This window comes from Cupressus sempervirens, chromosome 2, assembly GCF_028749045.1.
Source record: "Cupressus sempervirens isolate cs-2001-9-10 chromosome 2, ASM2874904v1, whole genome shotgun sequence".
Classification (NCBI taxonomy): Eukaryota; Viridiplantae; Streptophyta; class Pinopsida; order Cupressales; family Cupressaceae; genus Cupressus; species Cupressus sempervirens.
Genome location: NC_143119.1, coordinates 556,805,314 through 556,820,163, shown reverse-complemented (window position 1 = coordinate 556,820,163; position 14,850 = coordinate 556,805,314). Strand labels below are relative to the sequence as shown.

At 43.9% G+C, this 14,850-nt stretch overlaps 2 non-coding genes and 1 pseudogene across 2 annotated transcripts; all 3 read left to right on the top strand.

The window, feature by feature from the left end:
* The first annotated feature begins 7,224 nt into the window (after positions 1–7,224).
* On the top strand, positions 7,225–9,035 carry LOC149573825 (18S ribosomal RNA; annotated as a pseudogene).
* Positions 9,036–9,652: 617 nt separating this feature from the next.
* On the top strand, positions 9,653–9,806 carry LOC149573824 (5.8S ribosomal RNA). The gene has a single exon (XR_016361272.1). It is a non-coding gene; the product is annotated as a 5.8S ribosomal RNA (ribosomal RNA).
* A 219-nt stretch (positions 9,807–10,025) lies between these two features.
* On the top strand, positions 10,026–13,426 carry LOC149573823 (25S ribosomal RNA). Its single transcript, XR_016361067.1, has one exon. It is a non-coding gene; the product is annotated as a 25S ribosomal RNA (ribosomal RNA).
* Positions 13,427–14,850: the final 1,424 nt, after the last annotated feature.

Sequence of the window (14,850 nt, the reverse complement as noted above, 5' to 3'; positions counted from 1 at the left end):
TCCAAATGAAATCAACCACGTTGGATCTATATAAGACCGGAATGAAGCAGCAGCCCATTTTCTATGAGCAGCTCCCCAAACTTGCTCTTCTTTCTCACTCCATTGGCACAAATTTGGGAGTTGTTCGACAATAGTTGTCATTCCAATGTGTCATTGTGGTCATCTAGAGAGCAATGCTAAGGGTGGGAGCTTGTGTCTAGAATTTGGGATGTTTGTGCAAGTGAGTAGGGGAGCTTCTCTTATCGGAACCTCTATGTGGCCTTTGAATATAGACCCAGTAGCGATGATATCGATGGATACGAGCCTTGGATTCTAAATTTGTTCACAGGTAACATTGGTTTTTGTGAGAGATGGGTACGAAAGCACATCCCGATTGCTACACAAGAGCTCCCTAAGGTTGCCTTTGTGCCAACTCAATCAACACAACATTGGGAATGGTTTGACAGCAGTTGTCATTCCAATGTGTTATCGAGATGTCTTAGAAAGTGGTCTTTCAAGGGCAAGCTTGCGTCTAGCACTTGGATTGTGCATCATCACAAGTGAATGGGGAGATCTCTCTATGAATGGTGGCATAATGATTGCAAGAGAAAATTGACTTAGTCAAAGCATTGGCCTTGGGCCATTGTGATGGCCTTGCAATTTCTCTTTAATTGCAACCTATGTTTATGCAGTAGTAGAGTTTGCATGTAAGATTGACCTTGTTCTTAACAGTTCCAGGAGATGACCTCCGAAACTTTTGTATTGGGCCCCTTCAAGGTGAAATTCATCCAGTTGATCAAATGAGCTCAATGAACATTTCACTCCCTTGGCTCCATGAATTCACATCTCCTAATCAATGACATTCTTTTGCTCCTCTGTTGACCTCATAAAAAATGGGGTTGTGGATGGCTGTTTGGTCACATTTTTTAGCGATTTGGATTTTTAAGGCAGTTGTCGGTGTGTTCACTAATTTCTAATGTAGAGCGAGCCTTGCACTAATATATTATATAGGAGAGGTGGTTTCCATGAGCCTCTCCCATGCCCCTCTCATTGATTCAACACCGGTGTCAAGGCAGATGGATATGTCAGATTTTGAAACAGTGGATGCTGACCTTGAATCAATTAGAGGGGCATGAAGCCCACCCTCAAGGTGCTATTCCTTGACACTCCTTTAGATCATGTTTTCTTGTCACTCACCTGGTACAATTTCGAAGAAATTTTAGCAGCAGTTGCTAGCCCTCACCATGTCTACTTGGTGATTTTAAAACTTGATCTAAAATGGGAGCCCTCGTCTAGCACCTCTATCCAGTGTTGCTCGGGTATTGCATAAATTTTTTCTATCAGCATGAATCCCCCAACAAATGCCTACCCTTGGACTCTCTTAGATCACCTTCCTTGATCACTTGACCGACGCATTTACGAAAGAGACTTGGTAGTGGTTGCCATTCTACAACGCGTCTATTCAGTGATTTTGAAGTTGATCTAATGGTGAGCCCTTGTCTAGGCATGAGGTGGGTGCTTGGCACTCTAGCAATTTTTTGTGTACCTATCATGGATACAATCCGAGAGGTGGTTTCCATGAGCCTCTCTCGTGCCCTTCTCATTGATTCAACACTGATGTCAAGGCAGATGAATATGTCAGATTTTGAAATGGTGGACGTCGACATTGAATCAATTAGAGGGGCATGAAGCCCACCCTCAAGGTGTTATTCCTAGACACTCCTTTAGATCATGTTTTCTTGTCACTCAGTCGGCACAATTTTAGAAAAAAATTTCGTAGTAGTTGCCAGCCCTCATCGCATCTACTTGGTGATTTTAAAACTTGATCTAAAATGGGAGCCCTCATCTAGCACGTCCGTTTGGTGTTGCTCGGGTATTGCATAAATTTTTTCTATCGTCATGAATCCCCCAATGAATACCTACCCTTGGACTCTCTCTTAGATCACCTTCTTTGATCACTCGACTGATGCAATTATGAAAGAGACTTGGCAATGGTTTCCATTCTACAACATGTCTATTCAGTGATTTTGAAGTTGATCTAATGGTGAGCCCTTGTCTAGCAATGAGGTGGGTGCTAGGCGCTCTAGCAATTTTTTGTGTGCATATCCCAGCCACAATGGGAGAGGTGGTTGCCACGAGCCTCTCCTTTGCCCCCATCATTGATTCAATGTTGGTGTTAAGGTGGATGGATATGTCAGATTTTGAAATGGTGGACACCGACGTTGAATCAATTAGAGGGGCATGAAGCCCACCCTTGAGGTGCTATTCCTCAACTCTCCTTTAGATCATGTTTTCTTGTCACTCAGCTGGCCCAATTTCAAAAAATGGTTTGGCAGTAGTTGAAAGCCCTCACCGTGTCTACTTGGTGATTTTAAAACTTGATCTAAAACAAGAGCCCTTGTCTAGCACGTTCGTCTTGTGTTGCTTGGGTATTGCATAAATTTTTTCTATCGATGTGAATCCCCCAACGAATTCCTACCCTTGGACTCTCTCTTAGATAAACTTTTTCGATCACTCGACTGAAGCAATTATGGAAGAGACTTGGCAGTGGTTTCCATTCTATAGCGCATCTATTTAGTAATTTTGAAGTTGATCTAATGGTGATCCCTTGTCTAGCCATGAGGTGGGTGCTCGACGCTCTAGCAATTTTTTGTTTTCCTATCGCGGCTACAATGGGAGAGGTGGTTTCCGTGAGCCTCTCCCATGCCCCTCTCATTGATTCAATGCCGGTGTCAAGGTGGATGGATATGTCAGATTTTGAAATGGTTGACACTAACATTGAATACATTAGAGGGGCATGAAGCCCACCCTCAAGTTGCTATTCTTGGACTCTCCTTTAGATCATGTTTTCTTGTCACTCAGCTAGCGCAATTTCAAAAAAAGGTTTCGCAGCAATTGCCACCCCTCACCGCATCTACTTGGTGATTTTAAAACTTGATCTAAAATGGGAGCCCTTGTCTAGCACCTTCATCCAGTGTTGCTTGGGTATTGCATAAATTTTTTCTATTGGCACAAATCCCCCAATGAATGCCTACCCTTGGACTGTCTCTTAGATCACCTTCTTCAATCACTCGACCAATGCAATTATGGAAGAGACTTGGTAGCGGTTGCCATTCTACAGTGTGTCTGTTCAACGATTTCAAAGTTGATCTAATGGGAAGCCCTTGTCTAGCCATGAGGTGGGTTCTCAGTGCTCTAGCAATTTTTTTTGTGCCTATCACGGCTACAATGGGAGAGGTGGTTGTCACGAGCCTCTCCCATGCCCCTCTCATTGATTTAATGCCGGTGTCAAGGTGGATGGATATGTCATATTTTGAAATGATGGACACTGACATTGAATCAATTAGAGGGGCATTAAGCCCACCCTCGAGGTGCTATTCCTCGACTCTCCTTTAGATCATGTTTTCTTGTCACTCAGTTGGCGCAATTTTGGAAAAAGGTTTGGCAGCAGTTGCCAGCCCTCACCGCATCTACTTGGTGATTTTAAAACTTGATCTAAAATGGGAGCCCTTGTCTAGCTCCTCCATCCGGTGTTGCTCGGGTATTGCATAAATTTTTTCTATTGGCACAAATCCCCCAATAAATGCCTACCCTTGGACTCTCTCTTAGATCACCTTCTTCTATCACTTGACTGACGCAATTATGGAAGATACTTGGTAGCAGTTGCCATTCTACAGTGCATCTATTTAGTGATCTAAAAGTTGATCTAATGGCAAGACCTTGTCTAGCCATGAGGTGGGTGCTCGGTGCTCTAGCAATTTTTTGTGTTCCTATTGTAGCTACAATGGGAGAGGTGGTTGCCACAAGCCTCTCCTGTGCCCCTCTCATTGATTCAATGCCAGTGTCAAGGTGGATGGATATGTCAAATTTTGAAATGGTGGATGCTTACATTTTCTTGTCACTCAGCTAGCGCAATTTCAGAAAAAGGTTTGGTAGCGGTTGCCACCCCTCACTGCATCTACTTGATGATTTTAAAACTTGATCTAAAATGGGAGCCCTTGTCTAGCACCTCCGTCTGGTGTTGCTTGCGTATTGCATTAATTTTTACTATTAGCACAAATCCCCCAACGAATGCCTAACCTTGGACTATCTCTTAGATCACCTTCTTTGATCACTCAACTGATGCAATTACGGAAGAGACTTGGCAGTGGTTGCCATTCTACAATGCATCTATTCAATGATTTCAAAGTTGATCTAATCACAAGCCTGTGTCTAGCCATGAGGTGGGTGGTTGGCACTCTAGCAAATTTTTGTGTGCCTATCATGGCTACAATGGGAGCTTTGATAACAAAAGCTCTCAACGACCCTCCCCAATAGAATTAGTGTTGGTGTTCAAGAAAGACACATTATTCTGATTTCAAATATTGGCACCAGCATCATTTCTATTGGGAGGGCTATGAAGCCATCCTGATTGCTATGCGAGGGCTCTCTCTCCAAGGTTGTTCTCTTTGCAACTTCTTTGGCAAAAAAAATTCTGAATGGTTTGGCAGTAGTTGTCGTTCCAATGGTGTCGCTGTGGTGGTTGCCTAGGCAGTGATTTGAAGGGTGAGCCATTGTCTAGTAGTTGGGTTGCACATCATGAGTGACAAGGGAGCCTTTTTTATTGGAAGCTCCCCGTGGCCATTCGATCAGAAGAGCCATTTCTTGTGTGACCAAGGATGAATGCAGCCTCGAATTCTAAATGAAATCAATGACATCGGATCTATATAAGAGCAGAATGAAGCAGCAGCCCATTTGCTATGCGCAGCTCCCCAAATTTGCTCTTCTTTCTCACTCCATCGGCACAAATTTGGGAGTCATTGTACAGTGGTTGTTGTTCACATGTTTCATTGCGGTGATCTTGAGAGTGATGCTAAGGGCAGGAGCTTGTCTCTAGCATTTGGGATGTTTGCAAGAGAGCAGGGGAGCTTCTCTTATTGGAACCTCTTCGTGGCCTTTGAATATAGACCCAGTGCCGACGATATTGATGGACACAAGCCTTGTATTATAATTTTTTTCACAGCTAACATTAGTTTTTGTGAGAGATGGCTATGAAAGCACATCTTTATTGCTACAGAGGAGCTCCCTAAGGTTGCCTCTGTGCAACCCGATTGGCACAACATTGAGAATGGTTTGACAGTGGCTGTCGTTGCAATGTTTCATCGAGATGTCTTAGAAAGTGGTGTTTCAAGGGCGAGCTTGCGTCTCACACTTGGATTGTGCATCATCCCAAGTGAATGGGGAGATCTCTCTATGAACGGCAACATGGTGATTGCAATAGAAAATTGAATTATTCAGAGCATTGGCCTCGGGCCATTGTGAGGACCTTGCAATTTCTCTTTAATTACAACATATGTTTGCATAGTAGTAGAGTTTGCATGTAAGATAGGCCTTGTTCTTGACTGTTCTAGGAGATGACCTCTGGAACTTTTGGATTGGAACTTTTGGAAGAGCTAGTGGGAAGTACTTGTTGCTTTGTTTTTTTGGATACCCTATATGTAGGTGTCTACACGGCTTGCAACACACTGCACATTTGGTGTTCAATTCTAAGATGTGCTTGTTATTGAGTGTATGGAGTTGTATCTTTTAGCCAAGGGCTCCATCTCTTGGCATGTTCTATCATTTCATTTTTATCGTGTCTAGACGACAAGAAGGAAAGAGATGGTTGCACGGGTGCATTGCTTGACATCCCTAATTTCATCAATAGTCCACTCTCCACCCTAAGTTTTTACTGATTGGTAGAGCCTTGGGATTGAGAGGGGTGCTGGTGAAAGGCTTGGTTGCCATATAATTTATTTGGTAGTGCATTCTTGGTGCATGCTTGCCTCTTCATTGTCTCATCCTACAGAAGTGCATGGAATTTTCATGACAAATTTTGTGGTTTGGGCCAGTAGAAGCATAGAGTATTACCATTAATTTTTGTTTGATGCAAAAACTCTCCATGTCCTATCCTACCTATGCAATTTGAATGGTTGTGGTTCATGGGTTTTGCGAGAGATACTCTTCTTCAGCTTCCCCCTAAAGGGAGTGTTCAGTGTTTGCATTGTGTGGACAAAAAGCCCAAGTCATTTCATCTCTCTTCATATGCAAAATTCTGGGAGGGCTTGTCAAAGTATGACCATTTTTATGGGGTGCACCAAAAAGTGTGTAGGGGGCATATGCCTAGGAAATGGATGTCTCTGAGTATCCTTACTCAGTTGCGTGCGCGGTGTACATCTTTGCATTATGACTCTACTGCAAGCATTTATGATTCGAGCATTTTGGGGGAACAGGTTTCGTACAAGATGTTCTTCTCAGGCTCCTACAAACCAGAGTGCTCATCTTTGCAATGCTCCAACAAGTGCAGGCCCAATGTGTCTATCTAGGGGAAGAAATCATATGAATGCTTTTTTTCCGAGATGTGGGTGCTCACGGGTGGTTCCCTCACGATGTAGTTCTTCGGTATGTGCATGTGCATGAGATTGAAGCTTGTCCGATAATGCTAGTGTGAGTGTTCACCTATAGGAACTTTTTTGTACCTGCACTGGCAAATCACGTATCACAGGGAACAGTTAGCGAGGCTGTGCTGGGAAAGGAGATATTTTCCAGAGGTTAGACATGTTTGTGTATGCAGGCAGGCTCTCATCACCTATAAATGTGTGTAGGGAGTGTTATACACAATGCCCTTGAGCAGCCTTATAATTGAGGTGGTCACATGCACAGTGATGTCCCCGCCAATCGCATAACCAGCCATGTTTTTGACTCGCACGACCCTTCACCCTTCAGCACGGTGGCCTCTGTTGGCACTTCAGCAACCACCTCTTCATCATCAGAAAATGTTTTTTGCGATTGAGAAGGATTTTGTCTGTGCGGGTGCACCTCAATAGGCATGTAGGAGGTATATGCCTAGAAAATGGATGTCTCTGAGTGGCCGTACAATTGAGGTGGCTATGTGCACGGTGCATCTCATACAGACTTGAGGCTTCTTTTCGAGTAATGGCGACAATGAGTTTGAGGGTAAAGGGTTCTGTATAGGATGTTCTTCCCAGGTGCCTATGAACTGAGGCTCCTTATTTGGCTCTCTCCGGTCAACAATGGGACACTTTCCTCTTGTGTGAAATCTTTGAGCATTGTGAGTCCTGCATGTGCTGTGAACATCATTCTTGTTGCTTGTGTGGTGGATTATGTTTGGATGCATGACGGAGCGAATGCAAATTTTAGTTTCCCATCGCGGCGGGCATCCCTTGGCTGTAGCAGGTCTTGGGGGGTCACCTCATTATTAGAAGCTACTTGGTCGATCTTGCCAATAGTCATGTGCTTGTCTCAAAGATTAAGCCATGCATGTCTAAGTATGAACTATTTCAGACTGTGAAACTATGGATGGCTCATTAAATCAGTTATAGTTTCTTTGATGGTACTATTCTACATGGATAATTATATTAATTCTAGAGCTAATATGTGCACCAAATCTTGACTCTTGGAAGGGATGCATTTATTAGATAAAAGGCTAGTACGGGCTCACCTGCTATTCCAATGATTCATGATAACTTGACAGATCCCATGGCCTTTGTGCTGGCGATGCTTCATTCAAATTTTTTCCCTATCAACTTTTGTTGGTAGGATAGAGGCCTGCCATGGTGGTAATGGGTGACAGAGAATTAGGGTTCAATTCTAGAGAGGGAGCCTAAGAAACAGCTACCACATCCAAGGAAGGCAGCAGACGCACAAATTACCCAATCCTGACACAGGGAGGTAGTGACAATAAATAAAAATACTGGGCTCATCGAGTCTAGTAATTGGAATGATTACAATCTAAATCCCTTAATGAGGATCCATTGGAGGGAAAGTATGGTGCAAGCAGCCATGGTAATTCTAGCTCCAATACCATATATTTAAGTTGTTGCAGTTAAAAAGCTCGTAGTTGGATCTTGGGTCATCACGGTTAGTCTACCTTCTGGGTGTGCACTGGCCCTCATGTCCCTGTTGTCGGTGGCATGTTCCTAGCCTTAATTGGCTGGGTCATTATTTCTGTGCCATTACTTTGAAAAAATTAGAGTGCTCAAAGCAAGCCTACGCTTTGAATACATTAGCATGGAATAACACGATAGGAGTCTGGTCCTGTTCCATTGGCCTTTGGGAAAAGAGTAATGATTAATAGGGACTGTCGGGGGCATTCGTATTTCATTGTCAGAGGTGAAATTCTTGGATTTGTGGAAGATGAGCCACTGCAAAAGAATTTTCCAAGGATGTTTTCATTAATCAAGAACAAAATTTGGGGCCTCAATGATGATCAGATACCGTCTTAGTCTCAACCATAAATGATGCCAACTAGGGATCGACGGATGTTGCTCTAAGGACTCCGCCAACACCTTCTAAGAAATCAGAGTGTTTGGGTTCCGAGGGGAGTATGGTCGTAAGGCTAAAACTTAAAGGAATTGATAGAAGGGCACCACCAAGAGTGGAGCTTGTGGCTTAATTTGACTCAACACAGAGAAACTTACCAAGTCCAAACATAGTAAGGATTGACAGATTGAGAGCTCTTTCTTGATTCTATGGGTGGTGGTGCATGGTGGTTCTTAGTAGGTGAAGCGATTTGTCTAGTTAATTTTGTTAACAAATGAGACCTCAACCTGCTAACTAGCTACACAGAGGTTCCCCTTCGCGACTAGCTTCTTAGAGGGACTATGGCCTCCTAGGCCATGGAAGTTTGAGGCAATAATAGGTCTGTGATGCCCTTAGATGTTCTGGGCCACACGCATGCTTCACTGATGCAACGAATGAGTTTCTCTCCCTAGCCTAAAAGTTTTGGGAAATCTTTCCAAATTGCATCATGATGGGGATAGACCATTGCAATTATTGATCTTCAACGAGGAATTCCTAGTAAGTGCGAGTCATCAGCTCACGTTGACTACATCCCTGCCCTTTGCACACACTGCCCGTCGCTCCTACCAATTGAATGATCTGGTGAAGTGTTCAGATCATGGTGATGATGGTGGTTCCTATCAGTGACGTCACAGGAAGTTCATCGAACCTTATGATTTAGAGGAAAGAGAAGTCGTAACAAGGTTATCGTAGGTGAACTTGCGGTAGGATCATTGTTAGTTCAAGACCCTGAATCATGTAGGGGATGGAGTTGGCCTCCTCCCCACCCCCAAAATCTCAGCAATGTGTAGACACTTAGCCTTAGAGTGATGTGTTGGTTGACCAAGCTATGGGTCTAGCACCGTTGAGGTCAAGGGTCACATCAAATGTCGTGATCAAAAGCATGGATTCCCCGCAAGGTGAAGAAGAGACACAGATGCAATTTGGATTAGGATCAGTGCCTTTGAATGATGTCTACATCAAAGTGAGAGGTCTCTGCTTAGTTGTAGTTAAGAGGGGGTCCGAGCCTCATCCCTCCTTGAAATTTCATGGTCTGATTGCATGTGCAACACTATACCAAGGATCTGTCATTTCGATGGCGGCAAGTCAGGACTGCTACAACCCCTCGTTGCCTTGCCAAGGTGTGTTGACTTGTCGCTTAGAGAGTTTTGTGTTTAGGATGGGTGTACTCACATGATTTGCAGGGCAGGGGCCGTGTCCACTGACACAACTCTCCCATGTGTCAACACCCAACACACGGGTGTATCGTGCACCTTAGAAATCCAAAGAATGAAGCGCGATCTAGCACCTTGCACACTTGGGTTGCCGAGAGACAAAAAAATAACAAAATCATGACTCTCAGCAATGGATATCTTGGCTCTCACCACGATGAAGAATTTAGCAAAATGGAATACTTAGTGTGAATTGTAGAATCTCATGAATCATCAAGTCTTTGAACACAAGTTGTTCCCGAGGCCTCAGCCAAGGGCACGCCTACTTGGGCGTCACATTAAAAAATTGCCCTCCCCAATGTGGAACAGAGATGGTTGTCCATGTTTACAAGTGGCATGATTAGCTAAAATGAACATGAGGTCCATCAATTTGTCTCAATGAGTGGTGGCTCGCAAAGGCCAGCATTGGTTTGCACTGATCAAACAATTCCTCGTGAGGAACTTTTTTCTGGGTTCAGTGGCCCATCGCAGTGCAGGCATGCTACATCTTTACCGCGTCCCTAGGTTAGGTGTGAGTACCTACTAAGTTTAAGCATATCAATAAGCAAAGGAAAAGAAACTTACTAGGATTCCCCTAGTAATGGTGAGTGAACCGGGAAGAGCCCAGCATGAAAATCAATAGCCGCGCCTGTCGAATTGTAGTCTATAGAAGCATCCTTAGCAATAGACCAGGCCCAAGTCCCCTAGAAGGAGGTGCTAAAGAGGGTGAGAGCCCCATCAGACCTGGACCCTATCACACCACAAGGTTTTGTCGGTGAGTTAGGTTGTTTGGAAATGTAGCCCTAATCGGGTGGTAAATTTTGTCCAAGGCTAAATACGGGCAAGAGATCGATAGGGAACAAGTACTGTGAGGGAAAGATGAAAAGGAATTTGAAAAGAGAGTTAAAGAGTGCTTGAAATTGCTGGGAGGGAAGTGGATGGAGGTTGGTGATGTGCTCCGGTCGAATGTAGAATAGTGTGAGCTGATCCACCACTTGGTTCTGGGGACGTGACAGCATGGGTTGTCGCGATGACACAATCGCGACCTTCTGGTCACAAAAAAACTTTTGTCGCGGCAGTTGAGGAACAAAGTGCACACCTTTATAGTAGGCTCTCAGGCACCTGTGTGCTCGTGGCACTGGCTAGTGGGCTTTCCATCTGACCCATCTTGAAACATGGACCAAGGAGTCTAACATGTGTGCGAGTTGGTGGGTTGGGAAAACATACGAGGTGCAAGGAAGCTAACTAGCAAGATCCCCTCTCGGGGGGTGTACCGCTGACCAACCTTGATCTTCTATGAAGGATTCAATTACAAGCACACCTGTTGGGACCCAAAAGATGGTGAACTATGCCTAAGTAGGGCAAAGCCAGAGGAAACTTTGGTGGAGGCCCACAGTGGTACTGATGTGCAAATCAGTCATCTAACTTGGGTATAGGGGCAAAAGACTAACTGAGCCATGTAGTAGCTGGTTTCCTCCAAATTTTCCCTCAGAATAGCTAGAGCTCATGTGCGAGTTTTATTGGGTAAAGAAAAAGATTAGAGGCATCATAGGCATAACACCCTCGATCTATTCTTAAACTTTAAATAGGTAAGTTGATGTGGCTTCTCTATTGAGCTGTGCCACAGAATCACGAGCTCCAAGTGGACCATTTTTGGTAAGTAGAACTGGTGATGCCAGATGAACTAAAAGCCAAGTTACAGTGCCAAATTGCATGCTAACCTAGATCCACAAAGGGTGTTGGTTGATTAAGATAGCAAGATGGTGGTCATGGAAATCAAAATTTGCTAAGGAGTGTGTAACAACTCACCTGCCAAATGAACTAGCCCCAAAAATGGATGGCGCTGAAGCGCGCAACCTATACTCAGTTGTCGGGGCAAGTGCCAAGCTCTGATGAGTAGGAGGATGTGGGGGTTGTTGCAAAACCTTGGGCATGAGCCTAGGTGGACTGGCCCTCGGTGCAGATCTTGGTGGTAGTAGAAAATATTCAAGTGAGAACTTTGAAGACTAAAGTGGGGAAATGTTCCATGTGAACAACACTTGGACATGGGTTAGTCGATCCTAAGAGATGGGGAAACTTTGTTTCAAGGGCACACTTTGCATGATCATCAAAAGGGAATCAGGTTAATATTCTTGAATCAGGATGTGGTGGCAGATAGCAACATTAAGAAATCTAGAGACGTCGGCGGTGGCCTTGGGAAGAGTTATCTTTTCTTTTTAACAGCTTGCCCACCATGAAATCGATTCAACTGGAGATAGGGTCCAGTGGCTAGAAGAGCACCACACATCCCATGGTGTTTGGTGTGCCTTTGATGGCCCTTGAAAATCTAGAGGACTGAGTATTATTCATGCCCGATCATACTCATAACTGCATCAGGTCTCCAAGGTGAATACCCTTTGGTCAATAGAACAATGTAGGTAAGGGAAGTCGGTAAAATGGATCTACAACTTCGAGAAAAGGATTGGCTCTAAGGGCTAGGCCTAAGGGTCTACACCCAGAACTCATGGGCTATTGGTGGCCTGCTTGAGCTGCTCCAGCAGTGAGGGTGGGCCGTCGCGTGCTGATCGGGCGACGGATGAAGGACGCCCCCTTTAGAGGGCTTTCCCTAGGCGGCGAACAGTCAAGTCAGAACTAGTATAGACAAGGGGAATCTGACTATTTAATTAAAACAAAGCATTGTGATGGTCTTTTTGGATGCTGACACAATGTGATTTTTTCCCAGTGCTCTAAATGTCAAAGTGAAGAAATTCAACCAAGCACGGGGAAACGGCAGGAGTAACTATGACTATCTTAAGGTAGCCAAATGCCTCGTCATCTAATTAGTGACGCATATGAATGGATTAATGAGATTCCCACTATCCCTATCTACTATCTAGTGAAACCACAGCCAAGGGAACGAGCTTCACAAAATTAGCAGGGAAAGAAGACCCTATTGAGCTTGACTCTAGTTCGACTTTGTGAAATGACTTGAGAGGTGTAGAATAAGTGGGAGCTTTCGAGCGCAAGTGAAATACCACTACTTTTAACATTATTTTACTTATTCCATGAGGCAGAGATGGGGCAATGCCCCTATTTTTGGCCTTAAGGTGCATCTAGGTGCACTGATCCAAGCAAAAGACATTGTTAGGTGGGGAGTTTGGCTGGGGTGGCACATCTATTAAAATATAATGCAGGTGTCCTAAGATGAGCTCAACAAGAACAAAAATCTCATGTGGAACAAAAGGGTAAAAGCTCATTTGATTTGATTTTCAGTACAAATAAAAATCATGAAAGTGTGGCCTATCAATCCTTTAGACTTTTGGAATTTGAAGCTAGAGGTGTCAAAAAAGTTACCATAGGGATAACTGGCTTGTGGCAGCCAAGCGTTCATAGCGACATTGCTTTTTGATCCTTCGATGTCAACTCTTCCTATCATTGTGAAGAAAAATTCACCAAATGTTGGATTGTTCACCCACCAATAGGGAATGTGAGCTGGGTTTAGACCATCATGAGATAGGTTAGTTTTACCCTACTGATGATCCGCGCCATGATAGTAATTCAACTTAGTACGAGAGTAACTATTGATTCACACATTTGGTCATCGCGCTTGGTTGAAAAGCCAGTGGCGTGAAGCTACCGTGTATCATATTATGACTAAACACCTCTAAGTTAGAATCCATGCTAGATGTGGTGCATATCTCTCTCCGGTTGCATCACAACTTGTAGTAGGGGTGCTCTTGCACTCCCAGGGCCCCCTGTCATTGGCCATCTCTGATCGGTGTATTAGCTCATTGGAGCAACCTTGGATATTAATTTTAAGCGGTCAGTGAGAAGAATCTTTTTAAGATGACCTAAATAAGTGACGGGGTATTGTAAGTGGAAGAGTGGCCTTGCTACCACGATCCACTGAGATTCAGCCCTCTATCGCCTCGATTTGTAAAACCCTTTTTGACTCTGAAGTGGGTGGAGTTTGTAATTTGGGTGAGGGTGAGAAAATCTTCCAAGTGCCAAATTTCAAATGGGTGGGGTTTACAATTTTTTTTGCAAGGGCGTAAAAATCTCTCAGGTGCCAAATTCCTGATGGGTGGGGTTTTGTAAAAAAATTTGCGAGGGCAAAAAAATCTCCCAAGTGCCAAATTTTTGATAGGTGGGGTTTGTAATTTCTGCTAGGACGGAAAAATCTCCCAAGTGCCAAATTTTGAGCAGGTGAGGTTTTGTGAAAATTTCTGCAAGGGCAAAAAAATCTAGAAGTGCCAAATTCTCGGCAAGTGGGGTTTTCGAAAAATTTTTGCAAGGTCAAAAAAATCTCCCAAGTGCCAAATTCCCAATGGGTGGGGTTTGTAATTTGCACAAGGGCGGGAAAATCTTCTAGGTTCCAAATTCCAAGCAGGTGAGGTTTGCAATTTTCACGAGGGCAGAAAAATCTCCTAGGTGCCAAATTCTCGGTGGGTGGGGTTTGTAATTTCTGTCGGGGCAGAAAAATCTCCCAAGTGCCAAATTTTGGGCAGGTGGGGTTTGCAATTTCTGCGAGGGCAAAAAAATCTCCCAAGTGCCAAATTCTTGGCGAGTAGGGTTTGTAATTTTTGCAAGGGCGTAAAAATCTCCCAAGTGCCAAATTCTTGGCGAGTAGGGTTTGTAATTTTTGCAAGGGCGTAAAAATCTCCCAAGTGCCAAATTCCTGGCAGGTGGGGTTTGTAATTTCTGCCAGGGCGAAAAAATCTCCCGAGTGCCAAATTTTGGGTGGGAGGGAGGGGTTTTGTAGAAATTTCTACCAAGGTAGAAAAATCTCTCGAGTGCCAAATTTTGGGCGAGTGGGGTTTTGTAAAATTTCCACGAGTGGGGAAAAAATCTCCCTAGTCCCAAATTTTGAGCTGGTGGGGTTTGCAATTTTCGAAGGGCGAAAAAATCTCCTAAGTGAAAAATTCCCGACAGGTGGGGTTTCGTGATTTTCGCGAGTGCAAAAAAATCTCCCGAGTTCCAAAGTTTCCTCGAGGGCAAAAAAGTCTTCTAAGTGCAATTTCCATGTGGGTCAGGTTTTTAATTAGTGCAATTTTAGGTGGGTTAGGTTTGCAATTTCTATGAGGGTGGAAAAATCTTCCAAGTCCAAATTTTGAGCAGGTGGGGTTTCATAATTTCCAAGTGCCAAATTTCGAGCGGGTGGGGTTTGTAAATTTCGTGAGGGCAAAAAAATCTTCCAAGTCCAAATTTTGAGTGGGTGGGGTTTTTAAATTTTTGTGAGGGTAGAAAAATCTTCCAACTGCAAATTCTAGGTGGGTTGGGTTTTGTAATTTTTGCGAGGGCAGATGACTCATGTACGTAATCCAAAATTGGTTAAGTTATTTTTTTGGTTAACGTCCAAATT